General features: G+C 41.7%; 1 protein-coding gene and 1 pseudogene across 3 annotated transcripts in view; both read left to right on the top strand.

Moving 5' to 3' along the window:
- Positions 1-9,492: 9,492 nt before the first annotated feature.
- LOC113879950 lies at positions 9,493-10,511 on the top strand (annotated as a pseudogene). Its single transcript, XR_003507537.1, has one exon. The product of XR_003507537.1 is annotated as a PRELI domain-containing protein 1, mitochondrial pseudogene (transcript).
- Positions 10,512-15,042: 4,531 nt separating this feature from the next.
- MIS18BP1 (MIS18 binding protein 1) overlaps positions 15,043-19,010 on the top strand; it is a 47,127-nt gene continuing 43,159 nt past the window's right edge. For both annotated transcript variants that reach the window (XM_027521834.1, XM_027521835.1), the window contains exon 1: positions 15,043-15,222. The gene's annotated coding sequence lies outside the window, so the exon portion shown is untranslated. The remainder of the gene's footprint in view (positions 15,223-19,010) is intronic.

The following is a 19,010-nucleotide window of genomic DNA, read 5'->3' as shown; positions in this document are numbered from 1 at the left end:
AGTCTTGGTGATGATTTAACTTGACACTAAAAGCAAAGGCAACAAAAGCAGAAGTAAACAACTAGGATTACATCAAACTAAAAAGCTTCTGCAAAGAAAACATCAACAAAATTAAAAGGTAACCTACAGGAAAGAAAAGAAAAAAAAAAATTCAAACACGGGCAGAGGATTTTAACAGACCCATTTTTAAAGACACATATAGTTGGCCAACAGGCTTTGATAAGATGCTTAATATCCCTAATAATGTGGGAAATTCAAATCAAAACCACAGTGAGATATCACCTTAACTCTGCTAAAAGAGCTATTATCAAAATGACAAAAAAACATCAAGTGTTGATAAAGATGTGGAGAAAAAGGAAGCCTGTGCACTGTTGATAGAAATGTTAATTGGTGTAACCATTATAGAAAGCAGTATGGAAATAGCTTAAAAAATTAAAAATAGAACTACCATCTGATCCAGCAATTCCACTGCTGGGTATTTAATCAAAGAAAAAAAAAAAGACATTAGTACTCCCATATTCACTGCAGCACTATTTACAATAGCCAAGACATTGGAACAACCTAAGTGTCCACCAACGTGTGAATAGATAAAGAAGTTATGGTATAGAAACAGAATATTATTCAGTCTTAACAAGAATGAAATCTTGCCATTTACGACAACATATTGATAAGAGCTGGAGGGCATTATGCTAAGTGAAATAAGTCAGAGAAAGACACATGTTATGATTTCACTTGTATGTGAAATCTAAAAGAAAAAAAAAAGCTCACAGAGAACAGATTGGTGGTTGCCAGAGGCACGGGTTGGGGGATGGGCAAACTGGTAATGGAGTCAAAAGGTACAAACTTTTTAAGAATGCTCAGAAGTGCTTCTTCTTGCTCATCTCTGAGTTCATCTAGACATTTAGTCTCACAAGATCAGAACAGGTCACACTTGGAGCCAAAAGATGCAAGGACAGACAGCACAGCAAGCAAGCAGGGCAGGATCCAGCATTCTCCTTATGTAGGAGTCCTCAAAGCAATCCACCAACCCAGGGGCTGGCTCATCTTCCCCCAAATAACAGCTCAAGTGGAAGAGAATGAGACCCAAATGGACATGTGCGATCGGAGAACTAGGATCCCGCAAGCTGTACAGCATGGCCTCAATAAATAAATACCTGTGAAGTGGCCAAAAAAAGACCAAAGCTCATCGATACCCAAAACCAAGACTGACAGGCATTTCAATATTGGAGTCTAAGAGACATCATACTTACTATGAGACAGAACTTTGCTGGAAAAAAGCACATAAATTCTGCTTCATGAAACAGATTGCCTAAAAAGGAATTAGAAGTTAAAGCATAGTTCACCACTGTCTATTTCTGAAATCATGGATACAAGGTCTCCAACAACCAGAAATTTAGAAAATCATTCCTTTTTTTAAAAGGGCCAATCCATGAATTGACTCTCTATTTCCTTACAGTGAGGAGTCAATTTTCAGTGGTCTTCTGTGTTTCTGCTTGCGTTGTAAAGAGGTACTGACAACTTTTGCCCCAGACTACTTTTTCAAGGATGTTTGTGTGGAAAACAGTTTTGAAAGATAGAAAATGATGTCTCCTTCTAAAGCTGCTGCTGTTGCTGCCAAGTCACATCAGTCGTGTCTGACTCTGTGCGACCCCATAGACAGTAGCCCACCAGGCTCCGCCTCCTTCTAAAGCAGAAGGCAGATTTGTTTCCTGACAGGATGGTAAGGTTTCTAGTGAATGTTTTAGTGAAAACTGACCTAGTAGACAAGAGATACCAGAGAACTAACCTGCAGAGGGAAGGAACCTAGTAAGAACTGAACTTATTTGTACTGCAAATCCCAGCAGGTTTTAGGAATTGGAGGCTGCAGGTACATTTGAAGGCAAAGTGTAGAGCTGAGCTGAAAACAGGAGAAATGGTTGAAAGTCTGTATCTTAATAAAATAGTTTCCTAGACCTCCTCCCCAGCCTAAGACCTGGGACACCTCTCAAAGCTAAGAGATTAGCTGCCATCTAAAGACAGGAGGTGAAATGAACATTTTCAAATGAAGGTGACATCCCTGGCGCTCTTGCCTTGTCCCTCTCACAGAACACAAGCAGACAGGTTTACACTCTGTGCTGGTTGTTTTGTTAGGCTCTCCTGACCTGTTACCACTCTCTGCCCTGCCCTGGGAAGATAACCTCTATGGACAGCCTCACCTTGGCTTCCTTAGCCTTTGGCTTCCATTTGGAATCAGTCTGTGAGAGGAACCAACAGAACAAAAGGTAGAAGGAGAGAGGAATTGGGCTATTTATTGTACTCCCCCCCACCCCCACAATTTTTTGGGGGGCAGTGGCTGCACTCCTCTGCTTTCACACACAGTAACTGGTGGCTGTACTCACACCCCCACAGATCTTGCCCAGTTCCAGAATGCTTTTCCTTCCCCTTCCCCCTTTAGGTCTAGAAGAGATAAAGGCTTCCAGTTGGTTTTAGTCCTTGGGTATTTCACCATCCCTTGATGGTTTCTGTTGGTAAAGATTCCCTTCATTAAATTCTCTTCAAGGGACCCTCGTATTACTCTCTTCAATTACCCCATTGAGTGATCCATCTGCTTCATACAGGTCCAAACAGATACATACTCCACAGAAATTTTGCAGGATTTCTCTACTGGACCTGAACAAATAAGTTCAGTTCTTACTAGGTTCCTTCCCTCTGCAGGTTAGTTCTCTGGTATCTCTTGTCTACTAGGTCAGTTTTCACTAAAACATTCACTAGAAACCTTACCATCCTGTCAGGAAACAAATCTGCTTTCTGCTTTAGAAGGAGGCGGAGCCTGGTGGGCTGCCATCTATGGGGTCGCACAGAGTCGCACAGGACTGATGAAACTATTAATACAAGTGTTACTAGGTGTTATGTGTGAAATGAGGAGTGATTAGAGGAGACTTAAAAGCGGACAAATGCCAACTCACAGGTATCTTTTTTTAAAAATTTTTTAAAAATTGAAGGATAATGGCTTTATAGAATTTTTTTGTTTTCTGTCAAACCTCAACATGAATCAGCCATAGGTATACATATATCCCCTCCCTTTTGAACCTCCCTCCCAGGTTGATACAGAGCCCCTGTTTGTTTCCTGAGCTGTACAGCAAATTCCCGCTGACTATCTGTTTTACATATGGTAATGTAAGTTTCCATGTTACTCTTTCCATACATCTCACTCTCTCCTGCCCTCTCCCCATGTCCATAAGTCTGTTCTCTATGTCTGTTTCTCTATTTTTCCCCTGTAAATAAATTCTTCAGTATCATTTTTCTAGATTCCGTATATAAGAGTTAGAATACGATATTTTTCTCTTTCTGACTCACTTCACTCTGATACATATACAGGTATCTTTTAAGCCACATCAAAGAGCTTGGACTTTACCCTGTAGGCTCTTGGGAGGTAATAAAGGATTTCAAATTTGAGTTTTAAATCAATCAAGCTGGAGGCAATATGGAGGAAAATTTTGAGATGGGCAAGGCTGTAAAATGGGTAACAGGACAGAGACAACTGCAATAGTTTCAGTGAAAATATTGACGGCTCTAACTCACAAAGTGGCAGAAGAATGTAGGAAATGGACAGGAAATTAGTGGCCATTTGAAACTGGAAGTCAGAAAAAGGAAATAAAGGGTAGGGGGGAATCCAGAATGACTTTTGGGTTCTGATTTGCTCAGGTGTCAAGTCATGTCTGACCCTTTGTGACACCACAGACTGCAGCATGCCAGGTTTTTCTGTCTTCCACTCTCTTCTATCTCCCAGAGTTTGCTCAAATTCATGGTCATTGAGTTGGTGATACTACCTAACCATTTCATCCTCTGCCACCCTTCTCTTTCCTTCAATCTTTCCCAGCATCAGAGTCTTTTCCAATGAGTCAGCTCTTCTCATCAGGTAGCTGAGAAATGGAGTATTTCCTGCCATGTCAATAAACAAGAATGCCACAGTCATCAGCAATTACAGCGGTCACCAGGTCCAAGTTTTCTCTGCTCACCACACAATGAATCTGAGAGACAAGGGGCTGAGGCAAGGAAGAGACTTTATTCGGGGAGGCAGCTGACCAAGAAGATGGCAGGCTAGTGCCTCAAAATAACCATCTTATTGGGGTCTGGACGCCAAGCTCTTTTATAGATCAAGATGGGAGAAGTGAGGAAGCAAGGTGAAAAGGCCATTAATCTTGCAAACATCTAGAATGGCAAGCCGCAGGCAGGGGATGTGTTGATTTCTTCCTTCCTGCGACCTACAGGTGGACAGGGTTCTGAACAAAGGCACTCTAGTTTAACAGTCAGGCTGAGGGGCAGCATTCTCTGACGTAGGCCATTTTGTATGATTATAATAAGAAAAGCACAGAAGGCAAGTCAAAGAAACAGTTCCAACATGGAGTCAGAATTGGTTTCTTTCCTGCAACACAGCCACTCCGTACAGTGAGCACTGAGAAAAAACACAAGATACTCACCTCAGATAGCTGAGATGCATATGAAAGGAATGTTTTCAGTGAGCCCAGACTCTTTCATCTTCTTAAGTACAGAAAAGTGCTAAATTTCTTAACTTGAGGTATCTGGTTTTCTTTAATTCACAAAAATACTTTTGAAGTTCCGGACTACCTACCCTTTGTTGCAAACTTCTATTTAATCTGACTCCTCCCCACTCCCTGCCTTTTTAGAGCAGTTGTCTCAGGATTACTTGAGATGCGGCCTCCCATGCTTGAAGTCCTAAAAATTCCTACTGAATAAAACATAATTCTCAACTTTCAGGTTGTGACTGTTTTTAAACCGACATGGTCAAAGTATTGGAGCTTCAGCTTCAGCATCAGTCCTTCCATTGGATATTTAGGGTTGATATCTTTTAGGATTGACAAGTTTCATCTCCTTGCAGTCCAAGAGACTCTCAAGAGTCTTCTCCAGCAGCACAGCTCAAAAACATCAATTCCTTGGCGCTCAGCCTTCTTTAAGGTCCACCTCTCACATCTGTACATGACTACTGGAAAAACCATAGCTTTGACTATACTCACCTTTGTCAGCAAAGTGATGTTTCTGTTTTTTAATATGCTCTCTGCTGCTGCTGCTAAGTCGCTTCAGTCACGTCTGACTCTGTGCGACCCCAAAGACGGCAGCCTACCAGGCTCCCCCGTCCCTGGGATTCTCCAGGCAAGAACACTGGAGTGGGTTGCCATTTCTTTCTCCAATGCATGAAAGTGAAAAGTGAAAGTGAAGTTGCTCTGTTGTGCCCAACTCTTAGCAACCCCATGGACTGCAGCCTTCCAGGCTCCTCTGTCCATGGGATTTTTCAGGCAAGAGTACTGGAGTGGGGTGTCATTGCCTTCTCCGAATATGCTCTCTAGGTTGGCTCAAAGGCTAATGAGTCTGTCTGGAATGCGGGAGACCTGGGTTCTACCCCTGGGTCGGGAAGATCCTCTGGAGAAGGAAATGGCAACCCACTCCAGTACTCTTGCCTGGAGAATCCCATGGAGGGAGGAGCCTGGTAGGCTACAGTCCATGGGGTCGCAAAGAGTCAGACATGACTGAGTGACTTCACTTTCACTTTCTAGGTTTGTCATAGCTTTCCTTCCAAGTAACAAGTGACTTTACTTCCATTGTTTCAGTCACTGTCCACAATGATTTTGGAGCCCAATGTGTTACCGCAGGGGCTTCTTGGGTGGCGCAGTTGGTAAAGAACCTGCCTACAAATGCAGGAGACATAAACATGGGTGTCACTGCAGTGTATAAACACTCTTTCAGTGAAATAAAGAGCAGAGGAGAAGAGAGTTTAAGATTGGGATTTACTGAGGGGAAGCCTGAGGTAGAGGAAAGGAGGGGGATGCAGAAGAATGAAGGGAAGAAGATTGATGTAGTCATATTATGAATATGTTGAACTTAAAATACCTGTGGGAAATCTAACCACAAGAAAAGAGCTTCTCTTCAACCTACTCAACCTGGTCACTGTGGAAGACCCTGGACTCTTGAGTTTGCCTCTCTCCTTAACCTGGGAAGCTAGATGCAAAACCACAGGAAAACAGGCAGATAAAATTGCCTTTAACCTTTAAGAAGCAGGCGAGACCAGAATAAAAGGCTCCCAGTGCAACCACCTATTTAACGCCATGATGGTGTAAGAGCTAAGAAGAGCCCTAGTTAGACCCTCCTTCACTGGGCAAAAGTGAAACTGAAGTCACTTAGTCATGTTAGACTCTTTGTGACCCCACGGACTATAACCTATCAGGCTCCTCCAACCAGGGGATTTCCCAGGCAAAAACGCTGGAGTGGGTTGCCATTTCCTTCTCCAGGGGATCTTCCCAACCCAGGGGTTGAACCTGGGTCTCCTGCATTGCAGACAGACACTTTTACTATCTGAGGCACCAGGGAAGATGGTGGCTGGGCAAAACTATCACTTATGCTGTGGCATATTTTGTTTGTTTTTGTTACTATGGAAGAGATGATATTCCTTCATCTCCAATATGTTTCCTAGGAATAATCTCAGCAGGGGTAGGAGATGAAAGCTGTAGGATTAGAGTTAGTTAGATTTGGGGCATTTCCCCAAAGACTGGGAAGGGGCTGGGATATTGTGGTTTCAGATGACAGAATTAGGCCAAGTTGTTTTCAGGTTAGCCACTATTTAGAAAAAGAGATATTTGACAGACTACCATAGGAAGCAGGGTTGGGAAAATCAAACCATTTTCTATTTAATTGCTAATAATCTGAGATTCTTTAATAAATTGGTTTCATTTTTATCTTTTACTTCAAGTTGGCTTTAGTGTAGTTTCTATACCTATTAGTATGAACTGACAAAGAGGAACACAATGCAGCTTATAAAATTCACGTATGCAGGCTTAGTCGCTCAGTCATGTCCGACTCTGCAACCCCATGGACTACAGCCCGCCAGTCTCCTCTGTCCATGGGGATTCTCCAGGCAAGAATAATGGAGTGGGTTGCCACACCCTTCTTCAGGGGATCTTCCTAACCCAGGGATCAAACCCAGGTCTCCCACATTGCAGGTGGATTCTTTACCATCTAAGCCACCAGGGAAGCCCAAGAATACTGGAGTGGGTAGCCTATCCCTTCTCCAGGGGATCTTCCCAACCCAGGAATTGAACTGGGGTCTCCTGAATTGCAGGAAGATTCTTTACCAGCTGATATACCAGGATGCCATCATATTAAATCATAGACACCTCACTTCACATTTATCTATAACTAACATACTGGTTATGGTAAGTATTACAGACATAGTTAGTACCATCAGGCCTCTCATGTTACCCTAACCTCAGCCTAAAACCAGCTGGACTATCCATATCAATAACTATTTCCTAAACTTTAGAGACACCTAGGAATGCCCCTATCTCTGATACTCCAAAATCCAATATGCTTACCATTCAGCCTTCCAGTTTTATTTGCTTAACTCCTATTAAGTTTTCATTCCTATCCCAAAGAAAGGCAATGCCAAAGAATGTTCAAACTACCACAAATTGTACTCATCTCACGTACTAGCAAAATAACACTCAAAATTCTCCAGGCCAGGTTTCAATAGTACGTGAACCGAGAACTTCCAGGTGATCAAGCTGGATTTAGAAAAGGCAGAGGATCAGATCAGATCAGTCGCTCAGTTGTGTCCGACTCTTTGTGACCCCATGAATCGCAGCATGCCAGGCCTCCCTGTCTATCACCAACTCCTGGAGTTCACTGAGACTCACGTCCATCGAGTCAGTGATGCCATCCAGCCATCTCATCCTCTGTCGTCCCCTTCTCCTCCTGCCCCCAATCCCTCCCAGCATCAGAGTCTTTCCCAATGAGTCAACGCTTCGCATGAGGTGGCCAAAGTACTGGAGTTTTGTGTGTAGGTCACAACAAACTGTGGAAAATTCTTAAAGAGATGGGAATACCAGACTACCTGATCTGCCTCTTGAGAAATCTGTATGCAGGTCAGGAAGCAACAGTGGTATATATTTACTTGGCCATGAAAAATGATGAAATAATGCCATCTGCAGAAATATGGGTGGATCTAGAGATTATCATACTAAGTGATGTAAGTCAGACAGAAAAAGAAAATTTCATGATATTGCTTATATGTGGAATCTTAAAAAAAAAAAAAAGAAATGAACTTAAACACAAAACAGAAATAGACTTACAGACATAGAAAACAAACTTATGGTTACAAAAGGGGAAGTGGGGGAGGGATAAATTAGGAATTAAGATGAAATATACACACTAGTACATATAAAATAGATAATCAACAAGGACCTTCTGTATAGCACCAAGAACTATACTCAGTATTTTGTAATAACCTTTAAGGGGAAAGAATCTGAATATATATATGTAAAGAATATATATTTAAAGAATACACACACACACACAAGAATGAAATTGGACCACTATTGTCAGGACCAGCCCAACAACGAACTGACCTGAGGGAGCGGTGCCGCAGAAGAATAAAGAAAAAGAAGACTCAGAAATAAGGTGGGGATCAGGGGGCTGATGCCATTCACAGGCAAAAGCCTAGATCCTAATCCTTGCATGATTTTTATTGCTAACATCTACTTTCTTGTATGTGCTCTAGAGATATGTGTTTTTTACAATCTCATATCGGGGATACAGATATACAACGCAGAGTCCTCAATGTCAAACCTTCAGGCCTTTCATGACTCTGTTTAGCCCTTTAGCTAGTGATGACCTTTCTTAGTAACCCCCTCAAGGCTCTGGTTACAGGAACAGTCCCTAATGGTTTTTCATCAGTCACATCAGTTCTTCAACATCTTGTTTTCAAGATGTTTTTCCATGATGTACTTTTTATTGCTCCCAGCCCTTCACCTTGGGGTGATGAGAAAGTCACTCTTATTTTTCAAAGAGGCCCTGTTAATTATAGTACAGGCCTGTGCATAGCATATTCCCTACACACTATCTTACACTAAATACAAAAATTAACTCAAATGGTTAAAGACTTGGACATAAGACCTGAAACCATATAACTTCTAGAAGAAAACAAGCAGTAAGCTCCTTGGTACTGGTCTTGACAATGATTTTTTTTTTTGGATTTGACACCAAAAGAAAAGGCAACAAAAGGAAAAATAAACAAGTGGGACTATATCAAACTAAAAAGCTTTTGAACAGCAAAGAAAACCATCAAGAAAATGAAAAAGCAACCTACAGAATAGGAGAAAATACTTATAAATCATATACCTGATAAAGGGTCAATTTCCAAAATATATGAATAACTCAGCTCAATTGTGAAACAATATGATTTTTAAATCAGCAGAAAAACTGAATAGACATTTTCTAAAGACAAAGAAATGGCTGATGAATATAGGGAAAAGTACTCAACATCACTAATCCTTAGAGAAATGAAAATTTAGAATTCCTCATGGTGGCGGCGGCTGGTTGGGTGCGGCGCTGTAGTGACTAATCTGCTGCTAGCCTGGTGGCTGAGCGTCGAGCTCCAGCCCGGCCTCCGAGGGCCCCTCGGGCTCCGCACCCTTGATGCTGCTCTGGTGCTGAGCCCACCCCGGCCAGTAATTTACGATGGTAAATTACTTCCTGGGCCAGAGCGTGCTCCGGAGTTCCTGGGACCAAGTGTTCGCTACCTTTTGGCAGCGGTACCCGAATCCCTATAGCGAACACGTCTTGACGGAAGACATAGTGCACCGAGAGGTGACCTCTGACCAGAAGCTCCTGTCCCGACGACTCCTGACCAAGACGAACAGGATGCCCGCTGGGCTGAGCGACTGTTTCCTGCCAATGTTGCTCACTCAGTGTACATCCTGGAGGATTCTATTGTGGACCCACAAAACCAGACCATGACCACCTTCACCTGGTACATCAACCACGCCCGGCTGATGGTGGTGGAGGAACGATGTGTTTACCGTGTGAACTCTGATAACAGCAGCTGGACCGAAATCCGCCAGGAAGCCTGGGTCTCCTCTAGCTTATTTGCGTCTCCAGAGCTGTCCAGGAATTTGGTCTCACGCGGTTCAAAAGCAACGTGACCAAGACTATTGAAAGGTTTTGAATACATCTTGGCCAAGCTGCAAGGTGAGGCCCCTCCCAAAACCCTTGTTGAAACAGCCAAGGAAGCCAAGGAGAAGGCCAAGGACCTTGCCAGCAAGGCAGCCACGAAGCAGCAGCAGCAGTTCGTGTAGCCAGCTCAGGCCCGGAAGCAGCAGCCTAGCAGACTACCAGCTCAGTCCCTGTGCCCTCTCCTCCTGTACTTTATTATTAAAAGCCAGCTTCTAGCCCTCTCAACTGTCTGGGTGGTGGGCTGAGGGTAGGTGCCCTGTTTGGCATCTCTAGTACAGCCGGCTGGTTACCCATGTCTGAGCCAGGCCTCCTTACCCCTGCATCGGGTGGCTGAGGACAGAGGCACAGTGACTTGCCCACGGTCACTGCATCCAGGTGAAGTGGTCGTAAATGCTAGACTGTAAGCTCCATGAGGGCAGGGACTGTTGTTTTATCCTCTGATGTGTTCCAAGTATCTGAAACAAAATCTTGAGTGTAACAGGCACTCAATAAATACTTGCTGAATTCAATTGGAAAAAAAAAAAAAAGGAATGAAAATTTAGACCACAGTGAGCTATCACGCCACTTATGTTAGAAAGATTGTCATGGGACTTCCCTGGTGGTCCAGTGGTTAAGACTGTGTGTTTCCACTGCAGAAGGCACAAGTTCAATCCCTGGCTGGGGAATTAAGATCCCACAAGCCGTACAGTGCAGCCAAAAAAAGAAAAGAATGAATGATTGTCATAAAAAAAGGTAAGAGATAACAAGTGTTGTGGAGAAGGAAATGGCAACCCACTCCAGTATTCTTGCCTGGAGAATTCCATAGACAGAGGAGCCTGGCGGGTTATGGTCCACAGGGTTGCAAGAGTTGGATGTGATTGAGTGACTAACACAACATACTAACAAGTGTTGACAAGGATGTGGAGAAAGGAGAACCCTTGTGCACTCTTGGTGGGAATGAAAATTGGTACAGCCACTATAGAAAACTATGGAGTTTTCTCAAAAATTTAAAATTAGAACTAGGGTATGATCCAGCAATTCCACTGTTGGGTATTTAACCCAATAAAAAGAAAACTAAGATATTTGTACCCCCATGTTCATTGCAGCATTATTTGCAACAGCCAAGGCATGAAAAGAATGTAAGTGTCCACTGATGGATGAACCGATAAAGAAAATATATATATATATTTATACATATATATATACACACACACACACAATGGAGTATTATTCAGCTGTGAAAGAGAAGGCTATCTTGCCATTTGCAACATGGGTGGAGCTGAAGGGCATTATGCTAAGTGAAATGTCAGACAGAGGAAGACAAACACTGCATAGTCTCACAATTAATAATGAAATTTAAAAAATTTAAACTCATAGACACACAGAACAGGTTGGTGGTTGCCAGAGGCATGGGTTAGGTTTGGGCAAATGGAAGAAGGTAGTCAAAAGGTATAAACTTTCAGTTATAAAATAAAGACGTCCTGTGGGTGTAATGTACAACATGATGACTATGGTTAAAAATATTGAATTGTATATTTAAAAGTTGTTAAGAAGGTAGATCTTACAAGTTCTCATTGCAAGAAAAACAAAATTGTTTCCATCTGTCTTAATGGATGTTAATTAGAGTGTGGTGATCAGTTCACAATACATACAAACTCAAATCACTACGTTGTGTACTTGAAACTAATATAATTTTGTTGTTGTTCAGTTGCCCATTCATATCCGACTCTTTGCGACCCCATGGACTGCAGCATGCCAGGCCTCTCTGTCCCTCACCATCTCCTGAAGTTTGCCCAAGTTCATGTCCATGGCAATGGTGATGCCATCCAGCCATCTCATCCTCTGATGCCCTCTTCTTCTGCCCTCAATCTTTTATATACTAATATAACATTATGTTAATTATATCTGAGTTTTAAAAAAAATTAAGCCTTTGAGCCAAAGTGTGTTCTTCCCATGGCCAACATCATGGAGTTCAGGACCTGCCCATTTTGGCCAACCTGAGATCTCCTCTGATAGGTTACCCCAAAACTCCCTATTGTGTTAGCCAACACTTTGTCAATCTGTATTGCACTCTTTAGCTCCCTTTGCCCAGTTCTACCTCCTTCTCCCTTTTTCTTTCACAAATGTCTGATCTGCATCAAAGCTTGATGATTTTCCAGGCCCATTTCTTTTTCCTCCCCCTTAAACTTTCACAGGCTTTATCTTCCAATAAGTCTCTTGTACTCCATCTTACCATCAGCTTCCTACAAGACTCCAACTGGTACATCATCATAACATTTATTACAATTTGTAATGGTATGTTTATGTGTTTGTGTGTTGTCTCTATCAATCACATAACAATCTCCTTGGCAGTCTTCTTTTCTGAAGGGTCCTCCTCTAAGAAGCCTGGATAACCTCCCTGTTGACTCAGTCTTCATCCCTCCTTTCAGTCCACAAGATAGCAGTAGTTGCACAGTTGTGTCTTACACTGGGAACACAGGAGAGAGACTAAAAGCACTGTTGTGTCTTACACTGCGAACACAGTTGAGAGACTAAAAGCACTGTTGTGTCTTACACTGGGACACAGGAGAGAGAGACTAAAAGCACTGTTGTGTCTTACACTGGGTACACAGGAGAGAGAGACTAAAAGCACTGTTGTGTCTTACACTGGGACACAGGAGAGAGAGACTAAAAGCACTGTTGTGTCTTACACTGGGACACAGGAGAGAGAGACTAAAAGCACTGTTGTGTCTTACTTACACTGGGAACACAGTTGAGAGAGAAGAAACTAAAATCCTAATTCAGGGCTACATCTTCCAAATGTAGGATTTATCAACTTGGCACTATTGACATTTTAGATTTAAGAATCCTTTGTAGTGGAAGAGCTGTCCTATGCACCATAGGATGTTTAGTCGCATTCCTGCCCTCTACTCACTAGCTGCCAGTGGCACCCTTCTAAGTTATGACATTATATTTCCAGACATTGCCAAATGTCCCCTGGAGTGCAAAATTATCCTTGGCCTTGATGAAAGAGTGTCTTTTTTCTAATTCTTCTCAAAATGCTATTTGGTCAATTAGTATACAACTGGACCATAGTATATTAGCATGGTTCTGGGAATATTCTTCCAGACTAAGCAGATACAGATCTCTTGACCGCAATTTCCACACAACATAAGAATTCCCTCCTTTCTTGCTATGTCTGTGTTTTAGACCCTAAGTGGGTCCAGGTATTACAGATTGAGGACAGATCATCCCAGGTGCCTTGCTCTGACCATAAAGAGCCCACCTATCCTTGCAAACACAAACTTAAGAGGATACATCGAAGGCAGCATGTTGATGCTCCATTGGACAGATGAAGGTTGTCCCGTGGCCTATATACCTTCTCACTGCACTTTTATCCACAAAGTGTTATTCAGACTTCCTTGGAAAATTATTAGTCACTTACGTAATTTCTTGTTGCTGCTCACCCTGGAGCATGCTAGATCCTACTTACTTCTCAAACAGAAGTGGCTAATTTAAAAAATTACAGTCTGTAATTCTGAGTGTCTGCCCTTAATATTTAAAGGTTCCTGCTTTAGCTGAAAGTGTGAGCCATGGTTACCTTCATTATCAGGAACAGAAACCGTTCATGCCTCTATTTCAGATGTTTTTAAATATGAATGCCCGTCTTTTCAAAGTCCCTCTATCCCACAAAGTGTATTTCATAGATTTCACTACACATATATTTCAAGTTTGGGTTGCCTGCCAAGTCCCTTCAGTTGTGTCCAACTCTTTGAGACCTCACAGACTATACCACCAAGCGCCTCTGTCCATGCAGTTTTCCAGCCATGAATACTGGAGTGGGCTGCCATGCCCTCCTCCAAGGGATCTTCCCAACCCAGAGATTGAACCCACGTTTCTTACATCTCCTGAATTGGCAGGCGGGTTCTTTACCACTAGCGCCACCCTGTTTTTCCTATAAATTTGGTGCAAATCCATGTCCAGCCATGTTCTCATTATGCTGCACAGTCAGAAATTTCTGTGCAGACCTGCTTCTCTCCTCCCACCCCCAACTGGTTTCTTTTCCTTACTTGCATTCATTCGATGTTTTAAAAGTGTATTTTAGATTCTGAATATTCGATGAGCACAAGATTTATGGATACATGATTTAGAGGGAATCTCAAACGTGACTTTAAAAAATTAACCCATAACAACTATTTCCCGTCCGGTCTTATGGACAAATGCGATACATGATTCTTAGGATGTTGAGAATTTTCTTGGATGAGGCAAAAAACAAACTCTCCTGTCCTAAATGTTGACTTGGTGGGGAGGGGGGCGGAGTCCATGGAGAGAACACGCAGGACGGGAGGTGGAACGGATTTAAGGCTGAAAACTCGAGTTACTCCTCTGGCACCTCCCCCTCCAAGACTGAAACAAGGGATTCTACACAGTTTCCAGCCCGCAACGCGTCGTGCCAGGGCGCTGAGCCTAAGGAAGCAGGGCTAAGTCTGAACGCGACTGTAACAAACTGCATCGCAACCTAGCAGTCAAGATGAATGCTTTTAGGGTTCGAGATGATTAGGTTAAAAAGTTTAACTATTGCAACTATAACTTTGCATTTAGTTCACTATCCCCTCAAGAACAAAACGTTCCTTCTCGGCCTCAAATATCTGACGGCCAGAGAAAACTTAAAAGCTCTCTTAAACATATACAGAAAGCTAATTCCTCACGCTTGAAAGCAACAAATAACCAAAAGCTATTACCGTTCTCACACAGAGAAAGAGTAGCGAGAAGGACCAAACTTTTAAAATGCGCAGTAGCGCGTCTGACGTAGGCCTTCCTGCCGCAGAGCATTTCGGGAAGAGCCGCGAAACGCGAAGCTGGCGCTCCTCTGAAGAAGAAACAAAGTCCAAGGACGACTAGAGTTGCCTGCCCGGTACCTGTCGCAGCTTGAGGTTACTCAGTTTTTGTGGAAACAGCATTGCCCACGCGGAGAGGGAAGCGCCCCCAGGCTTCCGGGTCCCAGTGAGACGCACGGTGACGCAATTCCTGAGCGCGCCAATCCCGAGCTGGCTGGGAGGGCGGGCTCTTCAAATTTGAATTCCCTAATAGTTCTCGTGTTAGGGAATCTCGCGGAGAAGGTGAGCATCCTCTGGGGTTCGGCCGCTCAGGGGTGGGGCCGACTTGGGCCAGCGGCGCGATCTTAGGGCGCCCAGGTTCTCCGCTGTCCCGAAGCCGAGCTCAGACTGCTGCCGTCTCGCCCGGCCAGGCTCTTCACCCAAGGTACGGCCCCGACCCTCTACCCTAGCTTCTGCCTCCGGTCCCTCTGGCGCCGCGAGTCCCAGCGCTTCAGCTTTCTGGGCTCTCTCGGACTTTTTGTACGTTTCTGTCTTTGGCTGCGGTATCACGACCACTCTTTCGTTCGGTGTGTATTTGTTGCGTGTCTACTGTATTTATCAAGAGAGCAGACCTCTTTCCCTCTGATTTCGTTTCAGTGGTGAGCGCTCTAGGCTTTTGTTCTAAAATCACTTCTAGAAAAAAAAATTAGATTACCAAGTAGGAATATCGTGTGCGTCACTGTCCGATTCTTCATCTTGGAACCCAGGATCCACAGAGCTAAAGAAACAATTTATCCATCTAGCTTGTGTTTCTTCTAGTTAAATTACATATTCCAAACATTTTCTGATGTAAATAAAATTATTTAGGAAACGGGAGGCCCCTTCATCCCTCTCTACAAAGATAAGTGCTATTTACAATTTTAACAATATCTTAATTCCAGATTTTTCCCCCTTTGCGTATACTCCTTTTTTTTTTTAAACAAATTCAATTGTACGTCCTGTTCTGCTGCTTTTTAAATTTAGTATATTCCAGCTACTTTCTATGTCAGAGTGTGTATGTGTGTGTCTGTATGTATATTTTTTTATTGAATACATAGAATTCAGTTATATGGATGACAAAAGCAGAATTTTGTCCCATATTGATAGACGTCTAGGTTGTTTCTAGTTAGCCCGGTGCTTTAGTGGACAGCGGAATTTTGGTAGCCATCTAGATTGTTTCTAATTAGTTTAGTACTTCCGTGAACATCCTTGTATAGGGCCTGTTTAAGAACTTAGGCTTTGAAATCAGATAGACTGCGGTCCTGCTCTTGTCAGTGGGACCTTGGACTGGTTATTTAACCACTTTATGCCTTAGTTTTCTCATCTTCAAAATGGGGATAATAACAGTACTTAACTCTTATGAATTGCTCTAAGATTAAGTAGTGTCTGACATAGATGCAGTAGATGTTGAATATTACCACCACATGTATTTGCATTCTTATGTGGATGTAAGAAAAATTTTAAGTGGAATTTATTGATCAATGGCATGCACACCTATATTTTGAAATTAACCTTTACCAATCTGATAAACATAAGTCTCACTGTTTTAATTTGCATTTCTTCATTTATTAGTAAAATAGAGGGTCATTTTGACTCATTTATGGGCCATTTGTATTCTATTAAATGCCTTTCATGTCCTTTGGCCATTTTTAATGTTGATCATTTCTTTAAATTGATTCATTTGGTTTCTTTGAATGTTTGGCCAAAAAGTTCCTTTGGTTTTTATAAATGAAAGACCTTTTTCATTTTCACCAATAATTTTATTGAACAGCATATTCACTGTTTTATTCCACTACCTTCTGCCGTTTTTCAGGCAACTTCATAATTCCATCTTCCCAAAACTTTTTATCTTTTTGAGCAAAGAACTCTTCCACGTGCCATTTATAGTCCTCCAGGAGACTGAAATTTTTTTCATTAAGAGAATTTTGTAAAGACTGAAATAAATGGGAATTTGAAGATGCAATGTCTGGTGAATATGGCAAATGAATCAGAACTTCCCAGACAAGTTGTTAACAGTTTTTGCCTGGCCATCAAAGAAACACAGAGGCTTGTGTTACCCTGATGGAAGAGTATGTGTTTTCTGTTGACTAATTCCTGACGCTTTTTGTTAAGTGCTGGTTTTAGTTGGTCTAATTGGGAGCAGTTCTTTGAGCTCATAATAGGGGACTCCTTTCCAATCCCACCACATACACATCACCTTTGGACAAAGACTAGCCTTTGGTATGGTTGGTGGTGGTTCATTTCACTTGCCCCATGATCTCTTCCATTCCACTTGCCCCATGATCTCTTCCATTCCACATTATTGTACAGTATTCATTTTTCATCACACGTCACAATTTGTTTTAAAAATGGAATGTTTTTGTTACAGTTCAGCAGAGAATCACATGCAGAAATACAGTCAAGAAGTGTATTATGTGGAACTTATGTGGAACCCAAACATCAAAGGGATTAACATAACCAAACTGGTGCAAAAGATTTTCAGTGCTTGATTTGGGTATTTTGAGTATGTCGGCTATCTCCCACATGGCATAATGTTGATTGTTCTCAATTAATGTCTTAATTTGGTCGCTATCCACTTCAAATGATTATTGCACCAGGGGGCATTGTCCAGCAAGAAATCTCCAGCGCAAAATTTTGCAAACCACTTTTGATAGGGTTGATGTTTGATCAGTCACAGTAGCTTCTCCATACACTGCACAAATCTTTTTTTTTTTTTGCAGTTCAGTTGTGTTTCCACCCTTCTTGAAATAATAAAGCATAATATGCCAAAAATATGACCTTTTTCTTCCAGTTTTAATATTAAAATGGCTACACACAAGTTCACTAACCTTTTTTTTTTAATGCATTGTGAATGACAGCTGTCACAATACAATCTGACAGAACTGTTTTGAATAAAGTTAAAGACAAATAAGCTCTACTAGAACCACCTTATGGGAAAAACCAAACAAATTCTTTGGCCAGCTCAATATATTGTGTGCTGCACTTTTTTCCAAGTATATCATTTGTCAGTTAACTTACTATTCCTCTCATTTTTTCCCAACTCTATCTCCCAGTGTTGGTTAGTGTGCCTTGGGAGTTTTGACCATTCCATTAGAATTATTATTAATATTACTACCGTAACAGTAAATTCCTAGAACTTTTTATGTCTTAATTCAGTATTATATCCATGATAACAGTTGTTTAGCTTTCTAGATACTCTAGATACTCATAGCTACTTTTTCATACTCATAGCTAGTTTTCCCATGCCCGAGTCTTTATTTTGAATAAATAGCAATTTTTCCTAGTATATCAGCATGTCAGTTTTCAGAGTAAATTTTAAGTATTAGATTTTTCAAATAGTTTGAAGCATTTAATGAAGGCACAAGCACACCATTTTAGAATTCACCTTGTCTTCTCCAGTCCTAGAAGGAACCTAAATAGGAAGGAAATCTAAAAAAGAATGAATATATGTATACGTATAACTGATTCACTTGGCAGAAACTAATACAACTTTGTAAGGCAAGTATATGCCAATAAAAACAATTAAAAATAAATAAATTGCATGCTTTTCCTAGTAGCATCCTTCTAGGAATGTTAATCACCCCTTTGTCCAGCATATCCCATGCACTAGTCACTTAGCAGTCCTCTCAGTTATCAGATGGACTGTTGAAGGATCATTGTGCTTGTGTTCAGGTAACCCTAATTTTACTTAATAATTGTCCTAAATCACAAGAGTAGTGCTGCTGGCAATTTGGGTATGCCAAAGAAAAGTTGTAAAGTGCTTCCTTTAAGTGAAAAGGTGAAAGCTCTTGACTTAATGAGGAAAAAAATCATATGCTGAGATTGCTAAGGTCTGGATAAAAATGAGTCTATTTGTGAAGAAGGAAAAAGAAATGCATGCAGGTTTTGCTGTTGACCCCCAAAACTGCAAAAGTTACAGCCACCGTGCATGATAAATGCTTAGTGAAGTGGAAAAGGCATTGAATTTGTGTTTTGAGTGAGGTGACATTCACATAACTTTTATTACAGTATATTGTTATAATTGTTTTGCTATTGTTAATTTCTTACTGTGCCTGATTTACAAATTAAACTTTACCATAGGTATGTATGTAAAGGGAAAAACATAGTCTATATAGGCTCTGGCACTATCCATAATTTCAGGCATTGACTGGTGGTATTGGAATGTATCTCCCTGGGAGAAGGTGGCTGGGGGAG

This window comes from Bos indicus x Bos taurus, chromosome 21 (genome assembly GCF_003369695.1).
Source record: "Bos indicus x Bos taurus breed Angus x Brahman F1 hybrid chromosome 21, Bos_hybrid_MaternalHap_v2.0, whole genome shotgun sequence".
Lineage (NCBI taxonomy): Eukaryota > Metazoa > Chordata > Mammalia > Artiodactyla > Bovidae > Bos > Bos indicus x Bos taurus.
Note: the sequence above shows the minus strand (reverse complement) of the source record. Positions and strands in the feature narration are given on the sequence as shown.